The 19,366-nt window shown below is 51.0% G+C and overlaps 1 long non-coding RNA gene across 1 annotated transcript; it reads right to left on the bottom strand.

The window, feature by feature from the left end:
• Window positions 1-773: 773 nt before the first annotated feature.
• On the bottom strand, window positions 774-18,649 carry LOC121153149. The gene is made up of 4 exons (XR_005883344.1): window positions 18,588-18,649; window positions 18,165-18,316; window positions 17,190-17,239; window positions 774-871 (listed from the first exon to the last, which is right to left on the bottom strand). It is a non-coding gene; the product is annotated as an uncharacterized LOC121153149 (long non-coding RNA).
• Window positions 18,650-19,366: the final 717 nt, after the last annotated feature.

Here is a 19,366-nt window from a genome sequence, read left to right as displayed (position 1 = left end):
AGAATGCTCTGTGAGGAACCTCAGGCAGGGTCCTGTTCCACAGTGTTCCATTGGACTCCCAGCCTGGGTCCTATTCCAGAATGTTCTATGAGGAATCTCAGCCTTGGTCCTGTTCCAGAATGTGCAAGCCCAGTCAGGGTCCTGTTCCAGAATGTTCTATGAGGAACCTCGTCTGGATTCTTTTTCAGAGTGTTCTCTGGGTCATCCCAGCTTTTTCCTCTGTCCTTTCTGCTAGCCTTTCTCTAGGAGATATTCAACAGGAGTGTGGCTCAGGCTCTCAGGAGCAGGAGGCTGTATCCTATCTGTAAATGAGTTGGTCCTGTGTCCTGCCCTATTCCGGTGGGAAAATGTTTCCCAAGGATCTGCTCTCTGCTTTCAGCTCTTGGTAAGCCATGTTGCCTTGGACAATCAAGGTACTCCTTCTGCTGGTCATGGAAGCTTCCAGTTTTCACCACATCACACCGTAACTTGAATCCCAGTTTTCAAACAGGAACAGTGGGAAAGATCTGCTTTTCACCACCCACTGAGCTCCCACAGCATCACTTAAACCCCCCAGTTTACACTGGGGATTCAGGCTCAGCCAATCCGACCTACAGTATGTGAGGGAAGACAGCAATCAGCATAATTCCTACGAGGAAAGTGGGGGTTAAACACCTACTCTTTTATTTTCTTAAAGATGTTTAAAGTTTTGTTTGAAAGGCAGTTTTTTTGAAGAGAGAGGGAGAGACAGACAGGGCTAGTTTCCATCCTCTGGTTCATTGCTCAAACAGCCACCGCAGCCAGAGCAGGACTGGTCCGAAGCTGCTTTCCAGGTCTCTTACACGGTTACAGTGTCCCAAGGATTTGAGCCATCTTCCGCTGCCTTTCCAGGCTGTAAGCAGAGAGCTAGATCAAAAACGGAGCAGCAACTATATGGGATGCCGATGCTAGGGGCAAAGGATTATCTTGCAACTCCACTGCGCCACCCACCTACCCTTTATTTTTAAAACATTTTTGAAGTGAGAATCTGGTGGTTGATGAAGTCACCAGGCCTGTGGTATGTTAGAGGTGTCCTACACTGCTTACTATTTCTGTCTCATTTATTTAATTCTATTTTTTTTAAAACCAGAGGAGTTTTTCCGTAATGGGAAATCCCCTGATCATATATTCAAAGCTCCCCCAGAGTAGTTCTTCCTCTCTCTGTCTCTCTGTTGTGTTTTGGTCTACGGAACACAACCAGGCTTGGAAGGTGCACTGTGGCACATGAAGGTGAGACAAGTGATGTATTCTGGGGGTCACGAGTCTCTCAGGGGCAAATCTGCCCAAACAGAGGGCCCTGCTGGACCAGTGCTGGGCATCAGGAACTCTGGAAGGTGAGTGAAAACACAGCCACTGGCATTCAGGTCTCAGCCTGTTGCGTTTCCTACATCTCTGGAGGAAACCCCTCATGCCCTCTACCAAGGCCCAGGGTACCTGAAAAACAGCAACCAAATGAAGCCTTCACCACTAGTTGGTGCTGCCAACTCTGTCCTGCCATTCAGCTCACAGCCCCGCAAAGCTGACCCGCACATCAGCTCCTGTCGCTCAGCCCACACCATCAGCAGAGGCTGGTGACAGCCAGGGCATAGATGCTCAGAGGAGCCCTGAATGCAAGCTTTTTAGTGTTGAAAGATGAGCATGGTCTCCCACTCTGCTGCAATCTCAGAACTAGCAGAAAATCAAGCTGGGAGTGAGGGGGGCTCTGGAGGAAACACTGTACCTGCTTGTGGGAGGCTCCCAAAGAGGTTGCACATGGCAGTGCCCATCAGCCGAACTGCTGCAGCCCAGTCACCAAGCCACTTCCGATACCAACCCTCCACTTGACCTTGAATTCCATCTCCTGCTGGAGCTCAAGGCTTCTCTCTTGCTGTGTGCTCTGTGCCCACCCGGTTCCCTTCCATAATGCACACCCCCCAGGAAGTAGTAGGTGATGACTCAAGCACTTGGGCCCCTAGGGAAGTTCTTGGTTCCTGGTTTTAGTCCAGCCAGTCTGTCCGTTGCAGGCATTTGGGGAGTGTGTTGTCAGCAGGTAATAGAGTTCTCTCTCTCTCTCTTTCATTCTGCCATTTACATAAATAACACTGGCTAGCAAGTTTGTTAAATAAATGCTCTTCCCTTCCGTCATGCCTAACCAACTTCAACTGGCCCACAAGTAACCCAGCTGAGTTTGGGCTCCATCTCTGCATACCTTTCCCACTCACACTCATGAAACCGGGCTCAGTGTCTTAGCTCTGTGCTGCCAGGCCCTTGTGAGCTCCTGGAGCACAGAGCTGGAGGTCACCTTCCTTCCGGCTCCAGCCCTTACCTAGCACTGGCCTAGGGGAATGGTCACTGGCTGAGCTCAGGACAAAGCTGCCAACAGGTAGCTTTACCACTGCAGCCCTGGGAGGCTCTAAGGAGCAGGATCCTCACCTCAGAAAAGAGCTACAGATTCAGACACACCAGAGACCCTGGCAACAGGGAAGGCTACAAAACTCCCATTACCCATGATCACCACTGGGGCCTCTTTGTCCTTTTGCTCCGGCTACTGTGCCTGGATGACACAGCCTTATTCTGTGGCAGGGACTGGTGCCCTTGAAACATCTGCTATTCCATGGCCTACCAAATCCCCGAGCTAACTTGCAAGCTGTGCTTTTCGGGCTTCCGAAACTCAGTGAGTGAGCATTCCTAAAAACAGACCAGCTCTGGAAAATGGGACCCTTGCGACAGGAAGTGAGAGTGCTCCAGGTCTATAGGCAGGCCAGCCTAGAGCTGAAGCCTAGCTCTGGTCCTTGTCACCTGGGAGACCCCAGGAAGCGATTGTTAGAACTGTCTGCTTTTGTGAGAGTCCCAGGGCTGCTGAGAAAGTACCATGATGCGGCGTGCACAGCACTTGGTGAAAACGCACATTTTCACTTCCCTATCTCTAACATGGAATAGAAAGTAGTCGCCATTAAGAAGTACCAGGAAGGAGTAAAGCTCTTGCTTTTTGCCCATTGATGAATCACATGTATTTGACCTTGTGCAGGGTTAGGACAAGTGTATTCTATTCAAGTCAATCCAGTGCAAAACTAGTTATAGGAGAGTATCTCACAAAGTGTGTTGGGGCATGTGTTGGCACAGTTGCTAAGCCATTGCTTGGGATATCCATACCCCCTGATAGAGAGTATCTATGATAAAATCCTGGCTCCACTTTCAATTCTGCTTTTCTGCTAATGTGTACACTGGAAGCCAACAGGTGATGGTTGGAGTAGTCAGGCCCTTTCTGGCCCACGTGAGACACCTGGATTGCATCCCGAGCTCCTGGCTGGCTTGGCCCGGCCGTGGTGGTTCCAGGCATCTGAGGAAGGAAGCAACATATGAGAGCGTTCTCTCTCTCTCTCTCTGTCTCTCTCCCTCTCTCTCTCTTTCTTTGTCTCTTCACCTTTAAATAAATGAATGTTTATGGAAAAATCAAATCAAAAGATAAGTTGCTTTGGGTGCAAAAAAAGTTTTGAAATCTATTCATTTTTTTCCGTAACATACATTGACCATAAACTTTTCAAAAGCCTCTTATAGTTATATAAACTATATGGATATATTTTCATTTGATTTTGCCATAGGCACAGATAGGAAGAGAGTAAAAATTTTTTAAAAGATGTGTTTATTTTCATTTGAAAGGAAAACTTCACAGGGAGGGAGAGAAAGAGAGAAGATCTTCCATTGGCTGGTTCATTTTCTAAATGACCACCACAGCCGGAGCTGAGCTGAGCCGAAACCGGAACCAGGAGTCTCTTCCAGAGCTCCCACGTGGCTGCAAAGGCGCAAGACTTGGGTCGTTCTCTACTGCCTTCCCAGGCCACAAGCAGGGAGCTGGATCAAAAGTAGGGCAGCTGGAACACAAACCAGCGCCCAGATGGGATGCCAGCACCACAGGCAGAGGATTAAATCGCTGCATGCTTGGGTCTTGTTTCTCTAAAACTTTGTATAAAGCAACAAAGAACTTCTTCAAGTCTTTAAAATTGTGTTCAACTGAACAAGTTTCCAATGATGAAAGGAAATTAATACTGAGTCTCAACTATGGCAGGGGGAGGGGTGCCTCCTCGTGCTTTCTGATGCAACTCCAACCCTAATCAGATCCAGCATGGAAACCCTGCCCCTAATTTTTCCTGCTCAAGTCATCCACATTCCAACAGTTAAGATGGATGTTCTGGGCCTGGTGCAATAGCCTAGTGGCTAAGTTTTCCCTTTGCAAGTGTCCCATATGGGCTCCAGCATGTGTGCCAGCTGCTCCAATTCCCATCCAGCTCCCTGATTGTAGCCTGGGAAAGCAGTAAAGGGTGGCCAAAAGTTTTTGGATCTTGTACCCACATGGAAAACCTGGAAGAAGCTCCTGACTCCTGGCTTCAGATCAGCTCAGCTCAGGCCGTTGTGGTTACTTGAAGAGTGAACCAGTGGATGGAAACTCTTTCTCTCCTTCTAGCTATAAATCTGCCTTTCCAATAAAAATTAATAAATATTTTTTAAAGGACCTTCTCCCATGCAGGTGCAGGATCCCAAGGCATTGAGTCATCCTCCACTGTTTCCCCAGGCCACAAGCAGGGAACTGGAAAGGGAGTGGAGCAATCAGGACATGAACCAGCAGATGCTTGCCGTTGCATGCAAGGCAAGGACTTTAGCCACTAGGCTACCACATCAGGCCCCCAAATAAATAAATTTTAAAGAGAAAAAGATAGACGTGACCTGGGGATTCATCCTGCTCTTCCCATTGAGTGTCTGCATGTGGCTTCCTGTTCTACTGCTGGTACTTAGCAAAGCAAATCCAGATGTGGAAGCCTTAACCCCAAGTGCTTGGGCAGCAGGTCTTTGAAGAGGCAGTGAAGGGGAAAGGAGGCCATTTCAGTGCCCTGCAGTCCTTAGAAGACGCACAGACACACGCCGAGGGAAGTCCACGTGGTGACACAGGAGAAGATAGTCTTCTACGTCAAGGACAAAGGACTGTAACAAGATTGAATATTTCTCCCCCCCAAATCAAGGGTTTGGTCTCTGCGGTCTTCCATGCTACTAAAAGGGTGGAAACGACCCAATCAGTGTCAGTGGTAAGGCCTTTGGAAAGTAATTGGATTGGATTAGGGTTACCAGGCAGAACCCCCCAGATCAAATTCTGTTGACTGGGGTGGTCTCTGGGCACAGCATTCAAGTGGCTGCCTAGGACACCACATCCCAAGTCCAAGTGGCTGCTTCCAGCCCCAGCGCCCTGACTCCAGCTTCTGGCTAATACACACCATGGCAGGCAACCGGTCATGGCTAGAACATTTGGGCCTCTGCCACCCATATGAACACTCTGATTAAGTTCCAGGCTCCTGACTTCAGTCTAGCCCAGCACCAGCTGTTGCAGACATAGGGAACCAGTGGGTGGAAGATCTCTTTCTGCCTTGAAAACAATTTAAAAATTGCTTTAAATAAACCAGTCAATTCTGGTGGCTTTATAAGAGCACAGAGGTAGATATGTGGGATTATGGCAACAAAGCACCATTGTCAGGAGCTGGCACTGTGGTGCAGTAGGGTAGTTGCTGCTTGCAACAGCCACATCCTAGATGAGTGCTAGCTCAAGTCCCAGCTGCTCCACTTCTAATCCAGTTTCCTGTTGGTGGCTTGAGAAAGCAGCAAAGGATGGCCCAGGTGTTTGGACCCCTGCACCCACAGGGAGACCTAGAAGAAGCTCCAGGCTCCTGTCTTCAGTGTTGTCCAGCCCTGGCTGTTGCAGCCATCTGGCCACAGAACAGATGAAAGCTCTCTCTCTGTAATTCCGTCTTTCAAATAAACACAGAAATCTTAAGAAGAAAAAAGAATAAGGAGGAGAATAAGAAAAGAAGGGGAAGAAAGAGGTGAGGAGAAAGGAGGAAAGAAGGAAGAAGAAAGAGAAAAAAGAAAAAGAGAAGAGAGAATACCATGGCCGAAGGCCAAAGCCCAGCGGCCAGTTGACCTTGAGCTGTGAACTCCCACAACCACAACCCAAAGTGATCCTGTGTCCTTCGTCGGGTATTTTTTTGCCACCGTGATGACGTGCTGACCAACAGGGACCAGAACAGAGCCCTGCCCTGCAGCTCCAGAAGGAGCCGGCTCTGCCAGTACCTTGCTCTCAGAGACTCCGCCCTCCGGCACCGAGAGTCAAGAGGATCCATCTGGATTACAGCCGTCCAGGCAATTCAGTTCCTCTGTTGAGGAACGCCTGGGCGTTCTATCTCTCCAGGTAGGGCGTTGTCGCTCTGCCTTGTGACAACTCTAACACCCGGGCAGTCCTCAGGAGCGTGGCCTTGTGCCGGCTCAGCTTGAGCAGAGTGGCGCTGGGTTTGGGACGCCCCCTGGGACACCTGCATACCAAAGCTAAAGGCCCGAATTCAAGTCCCGGCTCTACTTTGAATTCCACCTTCCTGCCACTGCCCACCCTGGGAGGCAGCAGGTGGTGGCTCAAGTACTTGGATCCCTGTCACCCAAGTGGGAAATCTAGATTGAGTTAGGGGTTCCTGGTTTGGGTCTGGACCAGTCTTGGCTGCCGCAGACATCCGGGGAGTGGACCAGTGGGTAGAAGATCTGCATCAATCTGCCTCTGTCTCTACCTTCCTAGTAATTCCTTTAAAATAATAAATCAACAATTTTTTTAAAGATTTATTTTATTTTTATTGGAAAGGCAGATATACAGAGAGGAGAGACAGAGAGGAAGATCTTCCATCTGGTGATTCACTCCCCAAGTGAAATCAAACGGCTGATGCTGTGCTGATCCGAAGCCAGGAGCCAGGAGCCTCTTCCGGGTCTCCCACGCGGGTGCAGGGTCCCAACGCTTTGGGCCATCCTCAACTGCTTTCCCAGGCCACAAGGAGCTGGATAGGAAGCGGGACCACCAGAATTAGAACCAGCACCCATATGGGATCCCGGCGTGCAAGGTGAGGACTTTAACCACTGCGCCACCGCACCGGGCCCTAAATCAACAATTTTAAAAGGAGTATTTATAGTTTAAATAGAAAACAAAGCGGGGGGAGGGGAAAGGTAAGCTCTACAAAACAACCAGCTAAATACAGCTAAATAATCAGCTAAAATTTGTTTTTTCGTTCAATAACTGAAGGGGCTGAATCTGCCAACTTTTTAAGATTTATTTTATTTTTATTTGAAAGGCAGAGAGAGCTACAGAGAGAAGGAGAGAGAGGTCTGCCACCCACTGGTTCACTTGCCCAAAAGGCCGCAACTGTCAGAGTGAAGCTGATGCAATCCAAACCAAGGAGCCAGAAGCTTCCCCTGGGTCTCCCATGTGGGTGCCGCATCCTAAGGACTCGCAGCTTTCCCAGGGCGCAAGCAGGAAGCTGCATCAGAACTGGAGTAGCTGGGACTCAAACGGGTGCCCCTATGGGATGCTAGTGCTGCAGGATGAAGGTTAGCCTACTACACTTTTGATACCTAAAAAAGTGCATCAGTTAGTGGAAGCTGAGGGAGAAGGCTGGGCAGAACTGAGGACGCAGCTGAAGAGGCCAGCCTTGCTTCACTGCAGACTTCTTCCAGCTGTTGAGAGGCGAGGTGAGCCCTCACAGCACATTCATGCCAGGAGAGCGAGTGGGCGTTGGAAAGCCCTCAATTCATTCCAGTGAGAACACTTTCTCTTTCAGAGTCATGGGTGTATGGGTTTTTATGTTTAAACTCATGCTCACTTTTAGAAACCTCAATACATACAGAGAATGTAGAAAAAGGAAGAAGAAAACGTGCCACGACCCTATCACACCGAGAGGGCCTCTGTTTACATTCTTGTGTATTTTCGTTGCATTGCATGCAGCTGTATCTCGTAACTAAATACACAATTCTAGAGACAATTTTCCATCGTTTTTATTTATAAAGCTGTCCTCCACGTGATTATACTCTCTCTGTAAACATCATCTTCAATGACTGCAAGAGTCCCATCACGTGGATCCGTTTTTCCCGAACATTCAACTGCAGAACTTTGGCACTAGAATTAAATCAGTGCTGTCCACAATGCAGATTTCTGGATCTCATCCCAGAATCATTAAATCAGCATCCCTGGGGGAGGAGGCTGGGATTCCTCCTGCTGATAAGTTTCTCCAGGAACTCACAGAAGGCCAGCAACCCTCAAGGCCAGCAGTGTCATGGTGCTAGATGCTCTCGTCCCCACAGCTGGACATGTCCATCATGAGCAATGCTCCCTGGCATACGTCACGGTGCTAAGAACATCTTGGTAGCGAAGGCACTTGGCACACTCTGTAGCTTTTCCTGTGGTTCCCCAGGAGCAATAACGTGATAGCCAAGGTGCAAAGCTTCTGAAGATGTTTGCTAACCGCCTATGCATTCAAGAGCACACAGCTGGCTGAGGTTTCAGGGAGAAATCCCATGCCGAGCACATCTCTGTATTCCTGGCTTCTGCTAGCTCTTGTTTTTCCTTGCTCTCACAATATTCTTGTTTCTTTTTTTTTTTAAGATATTATATTTATTTATCCAAAAGGTGGAGTGACAAACAGAAGAAAGGCATTTTCCAAATCACTCCACAAACACAACAGTCAGGAATGAGCCAGACCAAAGAATTTAGCCCAGCTCCCCTACACGGGTGGCAGGGACCAAGGACTTGGACCAGCATCTACTACTGCCTCCCAGGCTTATTGGTAGGAATCTGGATCACAAGCCAAGGAGCAGGGACTCAAACCTGGGACTCTGATCTTGGATGACAGCATCCCAAGTAGTGTCTTAACCCCATGGCACCCCAATGCCTGCCCGATAATATTGTCTTTGTCAATGGAAATAGTCGGTGAAGCCACAGTGAAGAAAGAGATGAGCCATCATTATTCGAATGCCCTCTATGAGTGCAAAAAGACTCTGGCCTTACTCTATGGAAAACCAGGGCAGCAGAGCAGCCCAGGCAAGCTGACTCTGCCCCTTAATGCATGCAAGGTGACTAATAGCATGTGGAGGCAGAGACCTGGGGAAGGATGTGTGTAGGTAACCACTGGGCTTGCCCTGCCCAGAGGAGAAGAATCCACTTTCAGACAACAAAGATCCAGACCTTGGAGAAGACTTGGGGACCATAGAGAAAAATCAGTCTACAGAGCCTTGGGGTGCCCCAGACAGGGAAGGTTTCCATACCCATAGATCCAGGAGAGCCGCGGAAAGGAATGTCAAGGGCACAGTCAAGCCCTCCACTCTAACACTGCTCTTGGGCTGTGTGTTGCAATGGCCTGTGCGAGATAAAATGATTCAGAGCCCTGGCCACCTCACCCTCCCAAAGCAGCCTGCTCTGTTCAGGGCAGCCACAGCTCCTTGGTTCGTCCACCAGAACCATGTCCACAGCCTTCCGCAGGCTCCCAAAGCCCTCCAAAGCTGACTTCCTCCTGTTCCTGCAGTCCAGCCTGTATAGTAGCAGCTCTCCCATTCTACAGCTGCAGCCACGTGGTGCAGAGGCTAAGTAACTTGCACAAAGTCACAGAGCTACTAAGTAGAGAAGCTAATACTTAAACTCAAGAGTTTCGGGCTCAGCATGGTGGCCTAGCAACTAAAGTCCTCACCTTGAACATGCCGGGATCCCATATGGGTGCTGGTTCTAATCCTGGCAGCCCTGCTTCCCATCCAGCTCCATGCTTGTGGGCTGGGAAAGCAGTTGAGGATGGCCCAAAACCTTGGGATCCTGCACCCGTGTGGGAGACCTGGAGGAAGTTCCTGGATCCAGCTTCAGATAGGCTCAGCTATTGTCATTGTGGCCACTTGGGCAGTGAATCAATGGATGGAAGATCTTCTTCTCTGTCTCTCTTCCTCTCTGCATATCTGACTTTTCATTAAAAATAAAATAAATCTTTAAAAATAAATAAATAAATATAAATTCAAGAGTTCCTGCGTAAGACCTGGGAAGGAAGGAGCCAGGGGGAGCAGGGAATGCAGAGAATGGAAAGCAAGGTTACCAAGTGACACCAAACACAACCAGCCAGCCAGCCAGCCAAGCGCATGCGAAGCAGGCCCCTGCACCCTGGCACACTGCTGGTGGTCAGACTGTTCCTCGCCTACCAGCCTCCCAGTCTCAGTCCTCTTCTTACCCTTCCAAGCTCCATGGCAGCTGAGCTGGTGGAGCTGGGAACTCACTGGAGGACCCTGAGACTTCTGTCCTCCACAGCAACCCAGAAGAGCTCACACACACACACACACACACACGTACACAGGTGTGCCCAGTAACAGGCACAGCTCTGTGGCTCGGTCCCAGGGCTCCTCACAGTCTATACAGTCCTCGCTCTGGGTCCTCCGCCTGCTGGCTTCTAACTGTGGCACCCTGGTGCACTAACTCCTCCCTTGGAAGCCAAGGACTGCAAAAACCAGCCTGGGGCTCAGACAGCCCTCACCTCCAAGGCCATCCATCATTACAAAGCAATGACGTGTGCTGCCAACTCACTCCTCTTTGGGACTGCCCGTCAAACCTGGCCAGGCTGCTGGGAGCTCCCACGTAGACAGTAGGGAGTGGTCTGCCTGTTTTATACCAGAGAAGGTTCTAGAATGTCCTCTTGTCACTCCAGAGCAGTGATTAGGCCCTGTTCCATTGACAAGGACATATCTGGCCCAGCATTACCATGCAGTGGGTTAAGCTGTCACTTGTGTTGCCACCATCCCATATCAGAATCCCGGCTGCCCTATGTCTGATTCACCTCCCTGCTGATGCCCCTGGGAAAACAGCAAAGGATGGCCCAAGTACTCGGGCCCCTGCGCCCATATAGAAGATCTGCAGGAAGTTCCATGCTCCTGACTGTGGCCTGATTCAACCCTGGCTGCTGGCAGCCATCTGGGAAGTGAACCAGCAAAGGAAAGCTTGCTTTCCGTATTTACTTCTCACTTGGTCTCCGCCTGGCTGTGCGAATGCACAGGATGACAGGAAGGTGGGAGGAGGAGGGGCACAGGTGTAGCATCTCAGCTATGGCCTCATTGCATCCTCAGCATCTCTCCCTCTGGAAACTGTCTCATGCTTCTGTCTCCCAGATCCAGCTCTGAAGGCTCAAATGACAGTCATGTTCATGGGCTCTAAAGCAGCCCAACCACAAGCCCATTGTCTGCTGCCTCACCCAGTGTGCGGCAATGACTGGTGAAGGCTTATGTTCCAGGTGAGGTAACTGTCAGCTCCCAGAAGAATGGGAGGTGCCAAGCCCAGTCTTGGGCTCTGACCACAGACCCCACCTCCTTTCACACACCTGCTCCCAAGGTCTTCAGGCTGCAGGCATCACAGAGCTGAACTGTTTGTGGGATCCGGTGAGTGGTGGGTGGGTAGGTCCCTTGGGAGCCTGCTCCTGCTTTGCACCTTTGTTGCCTTAAAGTAAGTAAGTACACCCCAAGAAAGCCATCGCCTGGGCCAGACATCCCTGGACTGACGTCATCAGCCATTTGTGAGCCTAAGCTTGAGGGAACTTCACCCTGAGCCACTCCCGGTGCCTGGTATCCCCAAGTAGGAAAAGTTCACTGGCTGCTCTCCATCCACTTGTCTGAACCGCACATTCCATCTGCTCTTTCTTCAGCAATATTTACTGAGAATTTTCCTTTCTTATGGTTTTCTAAAACTCCTTTTTAAAAATATTTACTTAATTTGATTGCAAAGTCAGATATACAGAGAAGAGGAGAGGAGGAGAGGAAGATCTTCCATCCAATGATTCACCCCCAAGTGATCACAACGGCCGGTGCTGAGCCGATCTGAAGCCAAGAACCAGGAACTTCTTCCAGGTCTCCCACACGGGTGCAGAGTCCCAAGGCTTTGGGTTGTCCTCAACTGCTTTCCCAGCCCACAAGCAGGGAGCCGGATGGGAAGTGGAACTGCCGGGACTAGAACCGGTGCCCATATGGGATCCTAGCGTGTTCAAGGTAAGGACTTTTAGCTGCTAGGCCACAAGACTCTTCTTAAGTATTTATTTACAAGGTAGAGTAAAAAGAGAGAGGGAGAAAGAGGGATACACAGAGAGAGCCCTTCCACCTGCTTTATTCCACAGATGGAGTGTCAATAGCCAGGTTTGGGCCAGGTTGAAGCAAGGAACTACATCTTGGCTTCCGACATGGTTGGCAGAGGCATAAGGACTTGAGCCATCTTATGCTGCCTTCCCAGGCACATTGTCAGAAAGCTGGATCAGAAATGGACTAGCTGGGAATTGACACCCTAATTTGGGACAATGACATCACAGGTGGCAGTTGCCAGCCCCATGTACCTTTTTTTTATAAAGTCCTTGCCTTGTATGAGCCGGAATCCCATGTGGGTGGCGGTTCGTGTCCTTACTGCTCCACTTCCCATCCAACTCCCTATATGTGGGCCAGGAAAGCAATGGAGGTCCCAAATCCTTGGGACCCTGCATCTACATGGGAGACCCAGAAGAAACCCCTGGCTCCTGGCTCCTGGCTCTCGCCTGACCCAGCACTAGCCATTGCCATTGCAACCGCTTGGGGAGTGAACCAGCCAATGGAAGATTCTTTCTCACTCTCCCTCTCTCTGTCTTTCCATTACTCTCTGTGATTGCAAATAAATAAGTCTTGTGAAAAAAAAATTTTTTTTTTTTATTTATTAGAGAGGCAGAGAGACATAGAAAGAGAGATGTAAACACAGAGAGAGCTCCCATCTTCTGGTCTACTCTCCAAATAGCTATAATAACCAGTGCAGGGCCAGACCAAAGCCAGGAGCCTGGAACACAATTCAGACCTCTAGATGGGTGGCAGGGGCCTAACAGAGGCATCACCTGCTGCCTGACTGGGTGCACATCAGCAGGGAACTGGGGTTGGAGCTGGTCAGACTAGAACTTTTCCAAGGTGCAGGCACCGGAGTGCCATTCTAATCTCCATAGTTCTCACATTCTACCAGACACGTATCACTATTGTGTTGCTGATTTTAAAAATAAGGAAACTGAGGCACAGAAAGTTTTCATTTTAAAAAAGAGAGATTTGTTTATTTTAAAAGCCTTGAAAGAGAGAGTTAGGGGGAGGGTAGACAGAGCGGTAGTGAGAACTTCAACCTGCTGATTTCACTCTCCAAATAGCCCCTGGGGCTGCTCCAGGCTGAAGCCAGGAGCCTGGAGTTTCATCAGGGTCTCCCATGTGGGTGAAAGGGACCCAAGGACCTGGGTCATCTTCCACTGCTTTTTTGGAGCAGTGGAGACTCGAATCAGCAGTCTGATGTTAAGACAGGTGTCACAAGCTTCATGTGCCGTGCCGCAACGCCTCAGCTCACAGTGTCTGTGCCTTGCAGGATCCCACAGCTGCTGTGCAGCCCAAGTAGGAGCTGCCTCCCCACTCAGAAGTACTCCAGTCTCCAGCTGGAAGCAGTCGCCCTCCGAGAGCTCCCTGGCTTCTGCCTCTCCTTCCGCAGAAGAAGCTGAACTCCAGGGTCCCAGAGCCACACTTCTCCAGCAGGAGGGCTGCAAGGCTGCTGGCCATCAAGTGTGGCTTTCCAGGAAGCTGTAGGGGCCAAGCACAGAGACCTACACCCTCGGCTTTACCCTAGCCGCTGAGCTAAATGTGACAACCCACAGTCCCAGGCTTCTGACCTCCTACATGTCCGAAAACCCCCAGGTTCACTCAGCTCAGTCTGGGCCCAGCCGACTGCGTCCCACCTGGGATCAGCAGGGTATCTGCTAGCCCATGAGCAACACCGAAGAGCTAAGCCACAGCAGGTTTTTCTCAACCCCGAAACCTCCACAACCATTCATAATGTCTTCCTGGCGACCCACAGCTCAATGGGTCAGCCTCACAAACCACAGAGCAGGGGCCCAGGGATCCCCCTCTCCTTCTTTTAGTATCACAGAAGGGAGACAGGGGTTTCCAGAAGTAAATAGCAAAAAATGCAAATACACATCCCATGATCCTCCAAGAAAGTCCAAGACCCTCCCCTGCTCAACCAGATCCACAAAAGAAAGTGTGTGTCCCTAGGTGACCCAGCACAGTCAGCCAGGGGCTGGTGCTACAGCACGTGTTTAAAGAAGGTAGTGGAGCAGGCATTGAGGGTGACGGCTCCAGAGGTTGGGTCCCTGTCACTTGGGAGACCTAGATTGCAATTCTGATTCCTGGGTTCCGCCACGGCCCAAATCTAGCTGTTTATGGCATCTGGGGGAGATGAGCCAGTGGATGGAATATCTCTCCCCCATCCCCTTTCTCTGTCTCTCTGCTTCTCAAATAAATCTTAAAAAGAAAGAAAGAGAGAGAAAAAACTGGCCTAGTGGCACATTAGGTTAAGTCATTGCTTGTGACATCAGCATGCCATACAGGAGTGCCAGTTCAAGTCCTGGCTGCTCCGCTTCCAATCCAGATTCCTACTAATGCTCCCGGGCAGGCAGCAGAGGATGGTCCCAGTGCCCAGTGCCCAGTGCCACAGGATGGGGCCCCTGCCCGCCTGTGTAGGAGAAGCAGATGGTGCTCCTGGTTCTTCACTTTGACCTGCCCCAGCTCTGGCTTCTCTCTCTCATTCTCATGTTCTGCCTTTCAAAGAAACACATCTTCACAGTAAAAGAAAGGAAGAAGAAGGGAGGAGGGAAAGATACAAAGGGAGGATGGGACAGCTGGAAGACAGCGGGAAGGGAGGGAGGAAGAGGGGAGGCCGGCTGGGGTCCTGATGGGGAAGTGAGGAAATCAGACAGCAGAATGAACGGGACATGGCCATGACCAGGAGGCCTCGTGGGTCCCTCCTTCCCTCCCCTACCTCCCCAGCCTCCCCAGCTGCCTTGCCCCAGCGATAACCCAGTAAAGGCTCCAGACCCAACTGGCTTCTGTGGACTCCGCCCTTCCCCCATGCCGGAATCCCACTACCAGACAGCAAAGGGGCTGCTGGTCTGCAGAGCAAAGCTTTAACTCCATGCTGGCCAAAGATGCTGGCTCCTGGCAAAGGCTGCCCAGGGACTTCCTCTCCTCTGCCCCTGCCCCAGGCAGGGAGCTCGCCTTTGGAAGGAGAAAGAGCAGTACCCGAGCAGCAGCCGGCCCAGGCTGGACCTCCCTAAGGCAGCACTGGCAGTTTCCTTGAGATGGCCCAGAAGGCTGACCGAGGCTCTGGACTGACCCTAACTCTGCCTCCCACGCCCCCTCCCCTGGCCCTTCCTCCCCAGCTGGATGCCATGACACCTACCCTCGTCACCACTACCAGCTCACACACTGGATCCTTCCACGTCCTAACCCTGGGGAACAATATGACAACCCTAGAAGGTGCCTGAAAAGCCACGCTCTGTATTCAACAGGTGAGGAAACCACTACCCAGAGAAGTCAAGAGCAATCCAGGGCCACAGCTCGGTCGGGCCAGGTTCCGGGAATCAACTCACACACAGCAAGTCAAAGCAAAGTAACTAGGATGGCAATTGGGAGGAGTGGGCAGGGACAAGGAACAAATCCATTTGTGCATGGGCAGATGGAGGCTGGCAGAAGTGAAGGGGCCTTTCCAGGACCTCACGTTCACACTGCTGGCTCATGGGACTCTTAGACACAGACTCACCCGGTGAGATGCCCCTAAGCCAGCCGGTGACGACTGCCGCCCAGACTGCACAGTTTTGTAACCTCACTGAGTCACCTATTAACAAGCCGACCTGGAAATCCTCCTGCAGGCCCAACTCGCTCCCACTGCTGGGGTTCGTGCACCACCCTCTACTTCCTCCAAGGGGCACTGCCACCCAGGAGAGCTGCGCCATGTGGGCTTCGGTTCAGTGAACTAACCTGGCAGTCTGAAATGGAACAGCAACTGGAGTGCATGAAGCTACTTTCAGTTGCCCATGAGAACCAACTTATGGGTACATTTGCCACAAGGGCAAGAACACTGTGGAACCCATTCATGGTTTTTGCAATGCATCCCCTTCTAGGATTGCTCATGGAGTGGATTTCAAAAAATCTTAGCACCAGAATAAACTCAGCTACATTCACCCATGAATTTTTAACATTCCTTTGTACATAGAGAAGGTCCTAGACTATTCTCGAAGACCAATCACTAGTTGACTAGAGAGATAGGCTCTAATTATCTTTCTATTTGGGTATCCTGGCATCACAAGGCCCGGCTTTCTGTCTCAGCTAGTCTGCCCAGTCTTTTCACCCATGAACAGAAAAAGGTTACATTACTTTCTCTGCCTCTTGATGAGCTTCAAACTTGGAAATAAGGCCCAACGCAATGTTGCCTTGCACCTGCCAGGATCCCATATGAGCACTAGTTCATGTCCAGCTCTTCCACTTCCCATCCAGCTCCCTGTTTGTGGCCTGGGAATGCAGTTGAGAATGGCCCAAAGCCTTGGGACCCTGCACCCGCGTGGGGATCGGCTCAGCTCTGGTCATTGCAGCCAGCTGGGGAGTGAGCCAACAGATGGAATATCTCTCTATGAAGCCGATCTGTCTTTCCAATAAAAGTAAATAAATCTTAAAAAAGAAATCGGAAATGGATGGACAAGAATCCTTGCCCTGATTTGTAAGTTGTTCTGCAAACCCCAGTGAATCATTAACTTGATGGGTTTGTGGTAACTGAGGAAGATCTTTTGCTGAGGGGCAGGGACTGGAGTGTGCTTGGCTAACTGGACCTTGCTGCCCCCACCAGTCTGACTTAACGAGCTCGCTTAATCATCCTAGCTTCTCTCTCTTGTGCCTGCCTCTCTCTGAACTCTCTCTGAACTCGGTCATTCCCAGTTCACACCACCCACACAGCCCAGAATCTCCCCAGCTTTGTCAGCCCACCCTGACCCAGAGGAATGGAGCCCCCAGGGCTCCTGGAAGAAGATTCACCCCCCTCCACCCACACCCACCCTTCTGCTACTTCACCTACCCATGGGAAGATACCCAGCGGGGGTGGGGGTGGGGGTGGGGGTAAGAGGGTGACCCAGCCCACATAGCCTGGCTGACCCTTGGTCTTCAAGCACGGCAGGTTCCCTGTGCTCTCTGTGGGCTAGGAGGGCGACGGGGGTGGGGTGCTCCCTGTGCCAGGGATAGAGTTGGGCTTGGGCCAGCGTAGTGGTGCCCAGCCCCAGGGACTTCCATTCTCTAAACCCTACACGAATCAGAGGGAGGAGCTGGGAACTGGCCCCCTCACTAATCCCCTGGTGTAAGGCTGGGCACCTTGCCCATGTTAGCACCACTTCTCACAACCCCTGGAGGAGATTATTATCCACACTTAGCAGATGAGATGAGGAGAAACAGGTTCCCAGCTGCTACCAAATGCCTTCACACGTCTAAAGGACGATACAGTACAAACCCAGGGTCCTCACCTCCAGCCTGGACAGAGGGGTGGAGCCGGAGTCTATTTATAGCAGGTTTCCTGGCGCAGATCAAAACCAAAGTTCCACTGACTTCTGGGTTGTTCTTTTTTATTTATTCATTTTTCATTTATTTATTTTTATTGGAAAAATAGATTTATAGGGAGAAGGGACAGGGAGAGAGAGAGATCTTCCATCTGCTGGTTCATTCCTCAAACGACAGCAGCTAGAGCTGAATCGATCCAAAGCCAGGAGCTTCCTGCAGGTCTTTCACACGGGTGCAGGGTCCTGAGGCTTTGGGCCATCCTCTACTGCCTTCCCAGGCCATAAGCAGGGAGCTGGATGGAAAGTGGAGCAGCCGGGACATGAACCAGCAGCCATTTAGGATGTCAGTGCTTGCAAGGTGAGGATTTAGCCAACTGAGCCATTGTGCCAGCCCCTAGGTTCTTCTTTAATTACCATCTCACAAGAAATATTGAAAGTGAATATAGAAAATAAAATAGTTGCCATTAGCATGGGGCTATCTTCAATATTTTTGTATTAATCTTCCCCACAGGATTCCTTCCTAACAATTTCCCTTTCCCAATGTTAATAACTGATGTGCATATAGGTAGTAGCAACTGATATTTGGGAAGCACCTGCTATGCACAAAGCCTGCTATAGGAAAGTTCTCAGTGAATCCACCAACAGCCTATGCAGTAGGTTCTACTACCACCTGCATTACAGATGAGGAAACCGAGGTACAGAGAGATGGACAGATTAGCTCCAGGTCACTAAGTGAGTTGCAGAATGTGAATCCCAGGAGTCTGATACTGGTCCCTGCACCCTGACACACTGAAATTAATATTACTGGACACATGCAGGAAGCTTAAGCTGGAACTTAAGCCAGAGTGTCAGTTAACTGCACAGCAGAAAAGGTTGGAGACAGAAGACAGTAAGCGCAACCGGCTAGCACACACAGATGAAACGGGTCAACTGGCCACCCACCTATGGAATGTTCTGGGTCTTTCTCACTGCCAATGCAGCGAAGGCAGGGTGGCATGGCGGCGGCAGGCCTTTGCTGGATGAACTGCGGCTCAGCTCTGAGCCCCCATCCCCTTTAGAGATGCTGACCTCCCGGGACATTCACCAGGTCTGGGCTGAGAGAACAGACAGCTGCCTGTTGCAAAGTGGGGCTGAGTCCAGGAGGAGCTCCCAAGGGAGGCAGCCCCAAACCCTGAGGTGTTTGCTGAGCTGTGACACAACTGGGTGGGGCTGGGCAGGCTTAGCAGCTTCTGCTCCTGCAGTTGCCCTGGGAGAAGTTCCCATGGTGCCTGCGCCTCCCGTTCAGCATCTCCTGGGACCCTCCTCCCTCCATCCCTACCAGTCCACCCCTGATCTCGCTACCCTCTCCCCATCTCCCCAACTCACCCTGAGCTCCAGCCCCTGCCTGCCTCTGCAGCCTTCCTCACTCACCATCCGGCTTACCGCTGCCTCCCTCCCTCTTCTGCACTAGTGTGACTCCCCCCGCCCCAAATCCCTCTCTCTTTTTATTTCTAAACATCTTCAGCTGCTGAGCCCGCGGTTCCTTCTTTCCTCCCATGACTGCCTAGACAGTTGTGCTCACTCTTTAACTCTGATGGCAGATGTCATGCAGAGCTCAGATGGGTCAGGGCCCCTGTCACGTGCTCCCCCGGTTCCTTGGTCATCAGCAGGGTTTGTATGTTCCCAACGTGGCTCCAGATCTCCATAGGGACCCCATGCCTGTTCCCTAGCACAATGCCTGGACCCTCAGCATTCAGACCCAACTTGTGTGAGGGAGGGCTGGGGAAGTTAGCGCTAGATTTTTCTGGAACTGCCTGTCAGGCTCTGTCCTCCAGAGCCTCGGCGGCCAGGTGAGCCGCAGAGCTGACCTCCTGACTACCAGCTTCTTGCAGGAAGTCTGAAATGGGGTTTAAGTGGGGTGGGGGGGAAGGTCTTTAAGGCACACAGGCCTTGGCCATCCAAAAGCAGGCACTCCATGCTGCCCTCTGCCCCCTGTCCCAAGGACCAGTTACCAGGAACCTAGGCTTGTATAAACAAAGCCTTATCTGTTATCAGTTTTCTTTCTCCAACTCAGCCTGCCCTGAAGGTGGGGGTGGTGAGGGGCTGGCCAGACTCCACCCCCTTCTCCTTTCTCTCCTCTGTGGCTCTGGAGATCTTTCCTCCCC

This window comes from Ochotona curzoniae, unplaced genomic scaffold (assembly GCF_017591425.1).
Source record: "Ochotona curzoniae isolate NIBS_2020 unplaced genomic scaffold, NIBS_Ocur_1.0 contig_2688, whole genome shotgun sequence".
Lineage (NCBI taxonomy): Eukaryota > Metazoa > Chordata > Mammalia > Lagomorpha > Ochotonidae > Ochotona > Ochotona curzoniae.
The sequence above is the reverse complement of the archived record's forward strand: the minus strand, read 5'-3'. Positions and strand labels throughout refer to the sequence as shown.